At 31.1% G+C, this 12397-nt stretch overlaps 1 long non-coding RNA gene across 1 annotated transcript; it reads right to left on the bottom strand.

Annotated features, from left to right (window-relative positions):
- Nucleotides 1–4599: 4599 nt before the first annotated feature.
- On the bottom strand, nt 4600–6390 carry LOC132726364 (uncharacterized). Its single transcript, XR_009625182.1, has 3 exons — nt 6328–6390; nt 5555–5640; nt 4600–4981 (listed from the first exon to the last, which is right to left on the bottom strand). It is a non-coding gene; the product is annotated as an uncharacterized LOC132726364 (long non-coding RNA).
- Nucleotides 6391–12397: the final 6007 nt, after the last annotated feature.

Raw genomic sequence — 12397 nt, 5'->3', positions numbered from 1 at the left:
GATCTTGAATGAATGTCCTTGAATTGACAGAAAAATGCGAAAATAGAATAATATTGATCAGGCCAAGCAAAAGCAATTAAGTCTTAAACTGAAAATGACGTGACAAAGATTAAAAATAATGAATAATATAGATTTCACGATTATTATTGTGAATACGAAATTTGGAAAAAGGATAGAAATTAATTATTTCCATGTCAATCAATCTAAAGTAAATTGACTGTCATTTTACTGGAAAATATACACTGAAATAGTTTACGTTTTAATCAAATCGATTATAATATAACTAGTGTGTAGTAAAGTACGTGTGCTTTCGATTAACATTAAATATGCCGTTCAAATTACCATGTTAATGTATAATTAGAATTCAAATTGTGAAATTAAATTAATTTATGTCGATTGAGGTTTTTATTTTGATTGAAAATCTCTACATGTCATAAGCTTTTTTTAAATTATCAATTCAGAAAAAAATATGCATTAGATATAATACAAATCAATAAGTTTGATGAGAAACAGTGATATGATTTACATTAAAAATCATCTATTTGATAATTTAGTTACACATTGCGTTAATAAAAAAATAAATAAATATAATTTATCATTTCTTAAACAAGTAAGATAGTTATTGGAAATGTCGTTGTACCTAGTACCTAGTAAAAGGAATACAATTTATCTTATATTTATTATTATGCTTGAAAGGATCCCAACTAGGACACCCGATGATACGTTTTGAAATTTCTTGTCAGGATTTTAATCTTTGCTACACTTATAGATGAATTACTGAACAGTTTATTGATTCTTTTCGCTCTATAAGAGAATTAACAAAATAAGTATGGACAGTAAATTGCATTTGCCACTAATGTCCATGAACAATCTCAATCAAGTTGTGCCTTCAACATGTTAAATTGTGTCTATTTCGGATTGTGTTTTTTTTCTATTTAGCTGATAGGTTTTAATGTAAGTAAGTAATAATAATGTTATTTTTGATGATTTTTTTACATTTCCTCGGAATTGCTTTTAACTTGTATTCATGACAAATATTCCGTATTTAAAAGAAATATTTTTGTGTTTTGCAGGTTAATTGAACATTTAAGAATGCTGCGTGCATTCCATCTGACCATATAATTATTGTTACATTACATAACCGAGAAAACTGAGGATTAGTTCATTTTTAATTCAAAATAACATGTTGCCCTTAAGATTATAAGCAAATTGATAATGCTTACAAATACTGCATTAATTATTCTATCGGCTATTTCTAAAATATCTCAATTTAAATCTCATGACGTGTTTTATAAATTCTTTAAAAAGATCAATAGCAAAGCATCATGATGGAATGAAACAGGTTATACGAATAAAGGTATAAGAACGTGAATGAAATAGTTTGTAAATACATACGTAAAAGCAACTTTTGTAGTCGGAATATAAAGGACCGTTATGTGATAATACAAAGACCAATTTCCAAAGAATTCTAACAAATACATTATATCATTATATGCCACCTTAACATGGAGATACCCCACACATTGTTCTTTCGTGCATTAAATATTGCTAAAGAAAGATCGAGCTGTTTTGAGTATCGAAGGCACTTTGAGCGATACTTTTATATGGCATAAATCAATCAAAACCCTCATATGCTACTTTAAATGCATCCATAGTATCTACGTGTACGAGGGCTGTTCAATAAATACGCGGAAAAGTGCTGCCTTATTTTTAATATTCATGGGAAATTGACGTTCTCTTTACATTTTGTAAATAAACATATAATAAACATGTACACAAAATTAATAGTACAATTTCAAGTATTTCTAAGGTAATCGCAGTGAAACCGGCCCAACGTCGTAACGACATCGCGCTCAACGCATGTATGAGAGTCACCCAAAACACGCACCTAGTCCTTCTCGAAATACTCTCCGTGAAAGGAAACACACTTTTTACAACGGTTGATCCATGACATGAAACTATTAAAGTAGGAGCCATTATTTATCTCTGAAATTGCACCTTGCACCGCGTAGGACAACTCGTCCACATCATCAAAGTGTTCTCCCCGCAGGACGTTCTTCAGTGTCGGGAACAGAAAGAAATCGCATGGTGCGAGGTCAGGGCTGTAGGCCGGGTGCTCGAGGACTTCGAAGCCGAGTTTCCTGATTGTGTACTGTGTTTCGGCCGCACGATGAGACGGTGCGTTGTCGTGATGAAATATCGTGTCGGCGATTTTCGTGGCCCGCTTCTTTCTCATCGCCCTCATAAAATCGCGTCTCAGAATCTGAAAGCATAAAGAAATACAATCATAAGTAAATTGTCGTTATAATTTATTTTCATAATTACTTACACAAATATAAATAATTATTAGGTAATGTATTGACATAATAATGAATATCTTATTATAGATTAAATAAATTTATTCACCTTAGAATAATACTTCGCCGTCACAGTCTGACCCAGGGGTACCGCGTGGCTCAGTATCACACCGTCGACGTCAAAGAAGACGATGAACATCTGTTTCCTTGCAGATGGGCCGACTTTAAACTTCTTAGGTGAAGGCGATCCTGGAGTTTTCCACATAGAAGACTGTGATTTCAGGTTCGTATAGGCTGATCCATGTCTCATCAACAGTCACTATCCGTCACAAGAAACGTTCACCTTCCCTATGAAAGCGTCTGAGAAATTGATTGCAACATCGCACCCTTTTCACTTTTTGTTCGTCCGTCAACATTTTAGGAATCCACCTGGCACACAGGCGTCTTATATTGAGTTCATCGTGAATAATGCGATGCACTGTGCCAATGCTACAATCCGATATTTCGTGTATTTCGCGAATTGTTATCCGACGATCATTGTCAAGCAGCTCCTTTATCACAGCGACGTAATTTGACCTTACGTTGGGACGTCCACTGCGTTTGTCGTCATGGATGCTTTGTTGGCCGCCTAGAAATCGGGCAAACCACTTGTACATTGCTGTTTTCGTCATCGCCGCCTGATCACCATATGCTTTTTGTAATCTTAACATTGTTTCTTTCTTTGAAAAACCGTTCAAAACACAAAATTTTATTGAAGATCGTTGTTCCGATGCCATTTTAACCCATACGCACTAAACAATATGGCCGCTTAACGCCTAAATGACGTCACACACTAACATGACGTCATGTGCGTAACGCCAACATATTCCGCGTAATTATGCAAAGTTTGGTGAAAATCGCACTGTAAACGTTAAAATGCGACGTCATTATTAACCAGTGACTATTTGTAAAAATGAACAAAAGTGGGTCGGTAATCGCTACATGTGGTTACCATAACGACCGTTTGTTAACATATGATTCATGCCAGAACGACAATATTTGCTGTATATTTTCAAAATATGTTTTTCTCTATTACTGTATAAGTTTTATTCATCTAACTTGGAAAATAAGGAAATAGCGACACTTTTCCGCGTATTTATTGAACAGCCCTCGTATTTTCTTTATTTCGTTTGAATTTTTTGAGTGTGTGGAGTATTGACGATTTTTCTTTATCGAAAAGAACGTCTGACGATGAATATAAAGTCCCATCTATGCTTTATATACTATTTCAATTAATTTAAAAGCAACTCTATTGAACTTTTTTCTTAGAAAAAAAACAACGTATTACTCAGTTTAAATTTCTAAATCTATGTGTTTAAAGATAATGATATTTAAATGTAATAAGTATTCTTAATTCTTACTGAATACACTGTATAGAGATATGTCTTCAAAGATTTTATTTTAATTTGTGTTTTTTCTCAAATGAAAATATTTTTACAGACTTTCTGCTATTTCTGTTACAGTTACTACTGATTCTCACTATTCGACAGCTTACACCTTCAGTGGTTATCATATCAAGCGCAAAACATGTAAAAGCTTTGATTTCAAAAGTATCTTTTTATGGTACTATAATAATAATTTTTAATAAGATAATACTCTCCTAGTAGTCTAGTCCTGTACTTGTATGCGATCCATTCTGCTGAAATTCTTTGCTCAATTAAATAAGATAAATGACGTGCTAATTGTTTTTCCTGAAATCTACGCTGATTGCGTGTAAACAGTGTCTATTTCGCTGGCGGGGGGGATTACGATTTTTCTCGAAAAATTTACAGAGTCGCTTTCAGTACTGACGATTATCAATACGAGAAAATTGCAGAAAGCTAGTTGAAATTTATTTGAATTTAAATTTAAGTTTCATTTCACTTTTAAATTACTTCATTTTGTTTCGAAACGATTCATAATTATAAGTAAAATGTATTTTGCCGAAAAATAAATTTCAATCATAGATTTGTTGTAAATTGTATTCTAAAGTAAAACGTCAAAACAATTTTGTACATGCATTTTTAAAAGAGAAATGTTCATATTATGAACGATGTACAAGTTAAAAGAATACAACTAAGGGTTACCAAACATTACATAATTGGAAAGGTTGACTGTTCGTTTCAGGAATATATTATTAGAAACATTGTTAAATGCAAGCCCCTGCCATCATTTTAAGCATATTCCAGCTTATAGAGTATAGATATGCTATAAAAAAGGAGGATTAAACAACTAAACAACCACATAATTAAACACTTTTATTTTTATAACTATTTTAACTCTCCGTTATATTTAAAAAGAAATAAATAGTTTGTAGGACCATTTTTATCATCAAAATGAATAATTTCATAAAATATGCTGCCTTGATATTTTGAAGTCGAAGATAGGTCAAATCAGCATCGTTCATTTTTCTTTATGTCTGCTTCTAGTACGTTATGAGTCTGTGGATGATTATTTTAGTGTGTTTTTTTTCTTATGATGTCAGCTTGTATGACCTTATTATAGGCCACATCCAACTTTACAGGCAGCTTCGGTTGTAAAGACGTTTTTGCCCGATGCGTAACAACCTGTTTTTCGCCTGCATGCTCCTTGGTTATTTTTATAAGTCCAAATTGTTGTCTTCAGACTGTCAGGACACGGACTAAACTGTGATACATCTTGACATTCTATAATATGAAGAAAGTATATTAGTAAGGCTATAGGAAAACATGTTTTGTTTGTACTACTTCTTCAGTACTTCACAATTTTATCAATTGGTAAAATCAAAATTATAATGATTTAAGCATAGTAAAAACAGTCAATACTAAGCGTACATTCAAAACCGTATGTTCCTAAGTGTAGATTAAAAAGTCATACGTGTCTAATGAAAATTCAAAGTTTTGTTCCTGATATAGATTCTTAACTTTTTATGTGTCTAATATAAATTAAAAACTATAATGTTCCTAATGTAGATTTAAATACCATTTCTTCTTACTGTATATTCTTAACCTTATGTATCTTTTGTATATAATTATTCAAAAATATTATAACCCCGATGTTGAATAATAACGTAGATAAGATATTCTTATGCTCCTAAAGTAGGTTTAAAAACTTTATATTCCTCATTTAAAATATAATCTTTATGTTCCTAATATAGATCGAAATATTTTTTTTCTCATAAATAACTACTTAATATTACAATCATTATTGTATTCAAACTATATTCCTGTATATCAGATATATTTAAAAAGTAAACTTACGCATGGCGTTTCCACTTACGACAGTCAGACACACCAAAGCAATAACGAGAAGACTTCCAATTTTCAGCATGTTGATTGTATGATTTCTAAAAAAATAAAAATGTCCGGGATAGAAGAACATTTTTAAAGTTGTGACGTTTTAAACATCGCAAACATTTGAATTTGTGAGTAGTCAATTTCAAAACTAAACAAATCTATTTGCCGGATGTAACATTTAGACGTTTGCCAAATCGACTATTAGTTGAAAAGAAACAACACTCGTTATTGCTTATTAAACACTCATTGATAATCATTCAATTTTTATATCTAGAACTTATATCTTGGTAATAAGAAATGTGCTAAATGTTTCATTTTGAGTGCTTTTGTACAGTTGGTCCTAACATTAAGGCGTCTGTATTTATTTTAAATATTAACCCTGAAATCACCTTGATTCTAACTATGTTAAGGAAACACGTGATTCTTTGAATAATACGCATAATAAAACACATAAACAATAATTGTTTTGTGTTACATAATAATTTATATTCAATACTATTTGAGAATGAATAAACAATACTAACGAATATTTAATACTACTTGAGAATGAATATTCAATATTACCTGCAAATGAATATTAAATAATATTTATCATTTTAAGGTAATGAAATACACAGCATTATAACTTTGACAAAATATTTCAAAATACCACTCATCAATATTTTGTTATAAGTTTAATGAAAGAAACAACAGTAAAAATTGAAAATAAATAAATAAAAGATTAAGCATCAACTTACCCTTACAACTTTACGAAAGGTAGACACGGTAAACAAGTTTGAAACCTAGTAACTTATATAGTGATGCCAAATAGCCTTAGGAACACAGATGTTGCTAATATCGTGTCATACTTTTTTATAAAGTTTTACTCCCGTCTATTCTCATAAAAAATAATTAATGATGACCCATGAGTGACAATATTATATAGCTGATCGTTTCATATTTTCCTACGGCATTAGTTTGTTGTTTCAGTGAAAAGAGTGCAAGAGTTTACAGATAAAACCCGTATATGGCATTTGATGAAGAAAAAAAGCAACATCTGCTAATTCTATACTTATTGGAATAAAAAAGACAATAACATTTAAATAACACTTAATATAAAAAATATAGATAATAAATAATACAACTTAAAAATAGTTTTATGAATTAAATTCTGTCAAAATTTTGACTTTTAAAAAAAATTTCCTATCTGTATGGATATGTATGCATGATTTAGTGATTGGCCCTTAGATTAACACAGTGAAAATGTACTTTTGTAAATAATAATTATGAATTAAATGTTATATATAATATAAACAACGTTAAGCAATGTTTGTTTTGTTGAGAACAATTCTACACAATTTATCATTGTAATAAAAAACTAAAAGGCTAGCCTCAGAGTGTATAATGATAAGCTGAACTAAACAGTCCTAATGCGAAAAGGTCATATATAAGTTTCAGGCAGAAAAAATGACTGAAAACATAAATGTGATTAATATGCAAGCATCAAAGCAATTTTATTTGCCTTATGGGTCGACCTTGTACTTGATCCATCTATAGACTCTGTGCGTATACAAGTTCAAGGTTGTGTGAATTATTACAGCACTAAAAGAGAATTGATGATGACTGATATTGATTTAGCACCTATTATAGGGTTTCGTTCTGTTTAGGAAAAGTTTACATGTACAGCGGCGATGCATGTTTTGATTGTGTACGATACTACATGTTTGTTAATTTGTTTGACTAATATACATAATATATCAAAACAAAAAATACATTTAGTCTATAAAATGTTAACGATAATTATTAATTATTAATTTGTTTATATACAAACAGAATATCTTTCTATGCTTTGTGTTACAGAGTATAAGATTTGGTTCGTCAATACCATAACAAATCTTGAAAGACGTTTTCTATGAATCTTAAAATTTTTGAAAAAGATAAGATACCTCTGGAACAATGAAAGTTACAGTCTTGGTTTTCAATTTTGCTGTTTTGGACTTTCATTAGGAATAACTATTTTCTCTATCGTTATGATTGTACCTGTACATGTGAGATAATTAAAAGTGCAACATCTCCAAAGCCCCTAGCACATGTATCTTGTTTATAATAGTTATTTTAGATAATTCATTTAATCCCTTTGTATATTTGTATACGTTTATTTTCTAAAACTTTATATACAAAGCTTTATTGTATGATTCATACATATTAAATGTTACGATCCATTCAAGTTATACTTCTATCTATGAAATACAGTTCGTCTTCAATAATTTCTGGCTTCGAAAGCTATGATGCAAACTATTTGTGCACTGTTTCATGGATAACTTATTGTTTGACTGGAAGTAATGTTTAAATACTTTATATTTGTATGTTTACTTACTGCAGCTAGAAATAGATACCAGAACAATTGTTTTTAAATAACATGTCCAGAAATCGCAATAATTTGTAATTATTATTATTTTAGTTAATTATATTATTTATAGAGACACATTTAAATCATCAAGTTTACCGGCTATGTCACTACAATTCAGTCACCATTTAATAATAGCATAAATGTACGAAACTCAACCCATTCTTCAGTTACAGGGACATGTTCTCTCATCCTTGCATTTTTCCTTCCTCTTATTTCCTTCTATACTTTCCTTTATTATCTTTCTGTTGGGCGTAAGTACTCTGTCACACTCGAACATTTTCTCTTTATACATTGAGATCATGAGATCCTCAAATATTAAGGTCAAAATACACCTGCCTCTAAAGAAATTTACTTTCAACCACTCATGCGTATATGATAATAAATGCTTTACATACAATGCATTGATATTTATTTCTCTTATGACTCTTTGTACAAGGCTCGCCATTCTTTTGTTACAATCTGGAGATATCCATGAAAACCCTGGCCCTGTTTCCACAAATTCTACTGAATTAGACGTTCTTTCCAGTTTCAGATATCATCTTTCCTTAGTCCATTTAAATGTTCAAAGTGTACGAAATAAACTTGACCTGCTCTTTACTGAACTCTAGAGTTTGACATACTCGCTTTCTCGGAAAAATGGCTTAACGACTCGGTATCGTCTGAGGACCTCTTGCTTTTGTCATTTCATAAACCCGAAAGGAAAGATCGTACATTTGATTCTCATGGTGGAGTTATGTTATATGTTAAAAGCAACTTGCATTATAAAAGGTGATATGATTTAGAACTAAACCGTGTAGAAAATATTTGGATAGAGCTCAGACTCGAAAATAACAAACGCGTCCTGATCAGTCTTTTCTATCGCGCTCCTAACTCCAACACACTTTACAATAATGATATTGAAGACTCTATCTCATTAGCTGTTGACACAGATATTAATGATATCATTGTTACAGGCGATTTTAACTATGACGCATTGAATACTAACACAAATAGAAAAATTCTTTCAATTGTCAACAATTCAATAGATGGAACAAATAATTTGAAGAATCAACTCACTTCACAGAAAATCGAGTCAGTCATTGATCGATCTCATTTTTGTTTTCAAATAAAAATACTATTATCAAATCTGGAGTAGGCGAACACATCCTTGACCAAGAACAGCGTTACCATGTTCCAGTTTTTTGTCTTCTAAATTCCGCAAACCAAAACAACAATGCTTTCAACGCACTATATGGGAATACAATCGTGGTGATTACGTCAAGCTTCGAAATGATTTTAACAGTTTCCGAATGGGAAGAATGTTTCGATTTTCAATATCAGTAAATACGCAGACAACGTTTCAAATCAAATTTTAATAATCTCTAAATATAATATATCAAATATGGTAAGACCTCTAGATGCCCCATGGATAACAAATACTAACTGGTCAAATATTCGTAGACGTAAACGATTGTACAGAAAAAGGTAAATTAACTCAATCCAATATGCACTGGGTGAAATTTAAAAACAATTAAGAAATCAAATAGTATTCTCAGATTAAAGAGGCGAAAGCTATTTATTACTCTAAATTATCGGACAAACTAAATCAGGAATCGTTATCTTCAAAAGACTGGTGGAAAAATATTAAAATCTTTTATCTCACCTACACAGACAACGACAATTCCCCCATTACAAAATCAAAACACCAGGAAATTGTATTCTCTGTAGACCAAAAGGCAAAACCTATTGAACGAGTATTTCTTACATCAAACCTATATTGATAATTCTGACTCAAATGTTCCTGACCTAGGTCCACAAACAACGTCCACTGTTATTAACGATCTTTTTACTAACTGCATCTGAAACTGAAGATATTCTTAAATCTCTTAAAGTCGACAAAGCATCTGGATCAGATGGTAATTAGTAATAAAATTTTGCATGAAGCCGCGAAAGAACTCTCTATTCCTTTAACTAATTTGTTTAATCAGTCTCTATCTTGCTGTAAAAAGTACCAGCCTCTTGGAAAGGAAGCCCATGTTTACTGCTATCTTTTAAAAAAGGTGATGCATCTCTCCCTTCTAATTATAGACCAATTTCACTGCTCAAACACTATGGAAAAAGTTTTTGAACGACTGATTTTTAAGCATTTATTTAATCATTTGAACGCGAAATAGAATTCTTACCCTGTGTAATTTGGGTTTATACCTGGGGATTCAACTGTAAATTCAACTTGTTTATATTTATGACATACTTTGCAAAGCACTTGATGACGGTCTCGAAGCATCGAGTTATATCTTCGGACATAAGCAAGGCATTCGATAAAGTCTGGAACAAAGGCATTCTCTGTAATTAAAAATATTATGGTGTATCTGGAAAAATCTTTGAATGGTTTCAGGGATTATTTAAGCTGCAGACGCCAGTGTGTTGTTCTAAGAAATGCCAAATCTTCTTGGGGTGTTCTCTCAGCTGTGTTCCACAAGGTTCGAATCCTTGGTCCTTTACTTTTTCTCATCTACATAAATGAATATAGTCCAAGATCTTCAATCAATGTTAATCTTTTTGCTGATGATACCAGTCTCTATCTTGTTATTGAAAAACCACACAAACTGCAGCACAGCAATTACAATCAGATTATTGAAATAATATTTCATGGGCAGAAAAATGGCTTCTTGTCACTTTCAATCCGTCTAAATCAGATTCCCTTATTGTCCCTAGAAAAATAAATTCATATCACCAACCACTTCAAATGCTTAATCAAACTATACCTGAAGTAAAAGATCATAAAACTTAGGATTATTTTTGTCTCACGATTGCCTGTGGCATTCACATATAGAATATATTAATGAAAAAGCATGGACACGGGTGAACATAATGAGAAAACTGCAATTCATGTTAGACCGTAAATCTCTTGAAATTATTTACATATCGTTTATCCGACCAATCCTTGAATATGCGGAAGTGGTATGGGGAAACGCATTTCAGTATGAACTTGACCTCTTAGATAAAATACAAAATGAATGTGCTAGAATAGTGTCTGGTGCAACAAAACTAGTTTCAATTGAAAACTTAAATAATGAAGTTAAATTGGAAACATTAGAACAAACACGTTATAAACATTGATATAATCATTATTCTATAAAATCAAACATGGCATTGCACCAGAATACTTGTCAGAACCCAATACCGTATCAAACAAAACACTCGTTACAACCTTAGAAATTCAAACGACACTATTTGGAATTTCAGCAAGGACATCTTTATACTTTATTCTTTTTTTCCCAATCTTCAATTCCGTGAATGGAACAACTTGCCCTTAACATAAGGAATTTACCAACCCTTTCAATGTTTTAAAATTATCTATCACGTTGATAAGGAAAACTACACCAAAATACTTTTAATTTTGGTGATAGGAAACACATCAAATTACTTCACAACAGGTTACGCACAAAATGTAGCTCCCTAAATTATCAATTTGTTTCTTAAAAAAATATATCACCATCGCCATTATGTGAGTGTGGTCAAATGGAAACTAACTTTTCATTACTTCTCTTTGAATGTAATCGCTTTCGTACATGTAGAGAAAATTATTGGAAATCTAAATAATTTCGATGATTACCCTCAACACCAGCTACTTTTTTTGGCAACCCGGACATCTCAGATACTGATAATGCCAATATCTTTAAAACATGTTCATACTTTTATTCAGAATCAAAGCGATTTCTCTGAAACTTAAAGTGAAACAGTGAAGCAATCTTTCTTTTCTCTTTCTTTCTTTTTTCTTCTATTGTATTATTTGTTTTCCTTTCTTCATTTTTCGTTATTATAATTTTCTAATTCTTATCCGATGATTACTTTGAATATAACGTTTACTCGTCACACATATTTACATTCCACTTTTTTGATAATTGTACAAAATATTTTTTGTTTCTGTATTTACCTATACAACAATCAATGTGTAACAGAGGATTAACGTTAGTGCAAAAAATATAATTAGTTTGACATCAAAGGCAAATTATATTATAGTTTGAACAGTGAGAATAAAATAAGTTATTGATTGATGAAACTAAGCTTGTGAATGGATTTCTGATGATATATTTTTTAGATCATTGCATAAATCAAAACGTAAAATGTTTTTTTTGGCTGGGATTACAAAATATATTGGGGTATGTCTTGCATTTCTCAATACATAAGACATTGTAAATCATTAATAAGGAAGCATTCGAGTCACGTACTTTTACTCGGATATCAAGGTTAATTCGTGCATGTTATTTGACTCGAAATGATTAAGAATAATCTCATAATAACGTTAATAAATATTGAAACTTGTAACTTAGTAAAATGTTATTTAATGCAAAATCAAAAAACAATTACACAGGTTATTCTGTGTGACCCTTTAGCAGAGTAAAAAGTTAAACATATACGCCCAGATCCAAAAATTC

This window comes from Ruditapes philippinarum, unplaced genomic scaffold (genome assembly GCF_026571515.1).
Source record: "Ruditapes philippinarum isolate M1 unplaced genomic scaffold, ASM2657151v2 ctg382_1_1_1_1, whole genome shotgun sequence".
NCBI lineage: Eukaryota > Metazoa > Mollusca > Bivalvia > Venerida > Veneridae > Ruditapes > Ruditapes philippinarum.
Note: the sequence above shows the minus strand (reverse complement) of the source record. Positions and strands in the feature narration are given on the sequence as shown.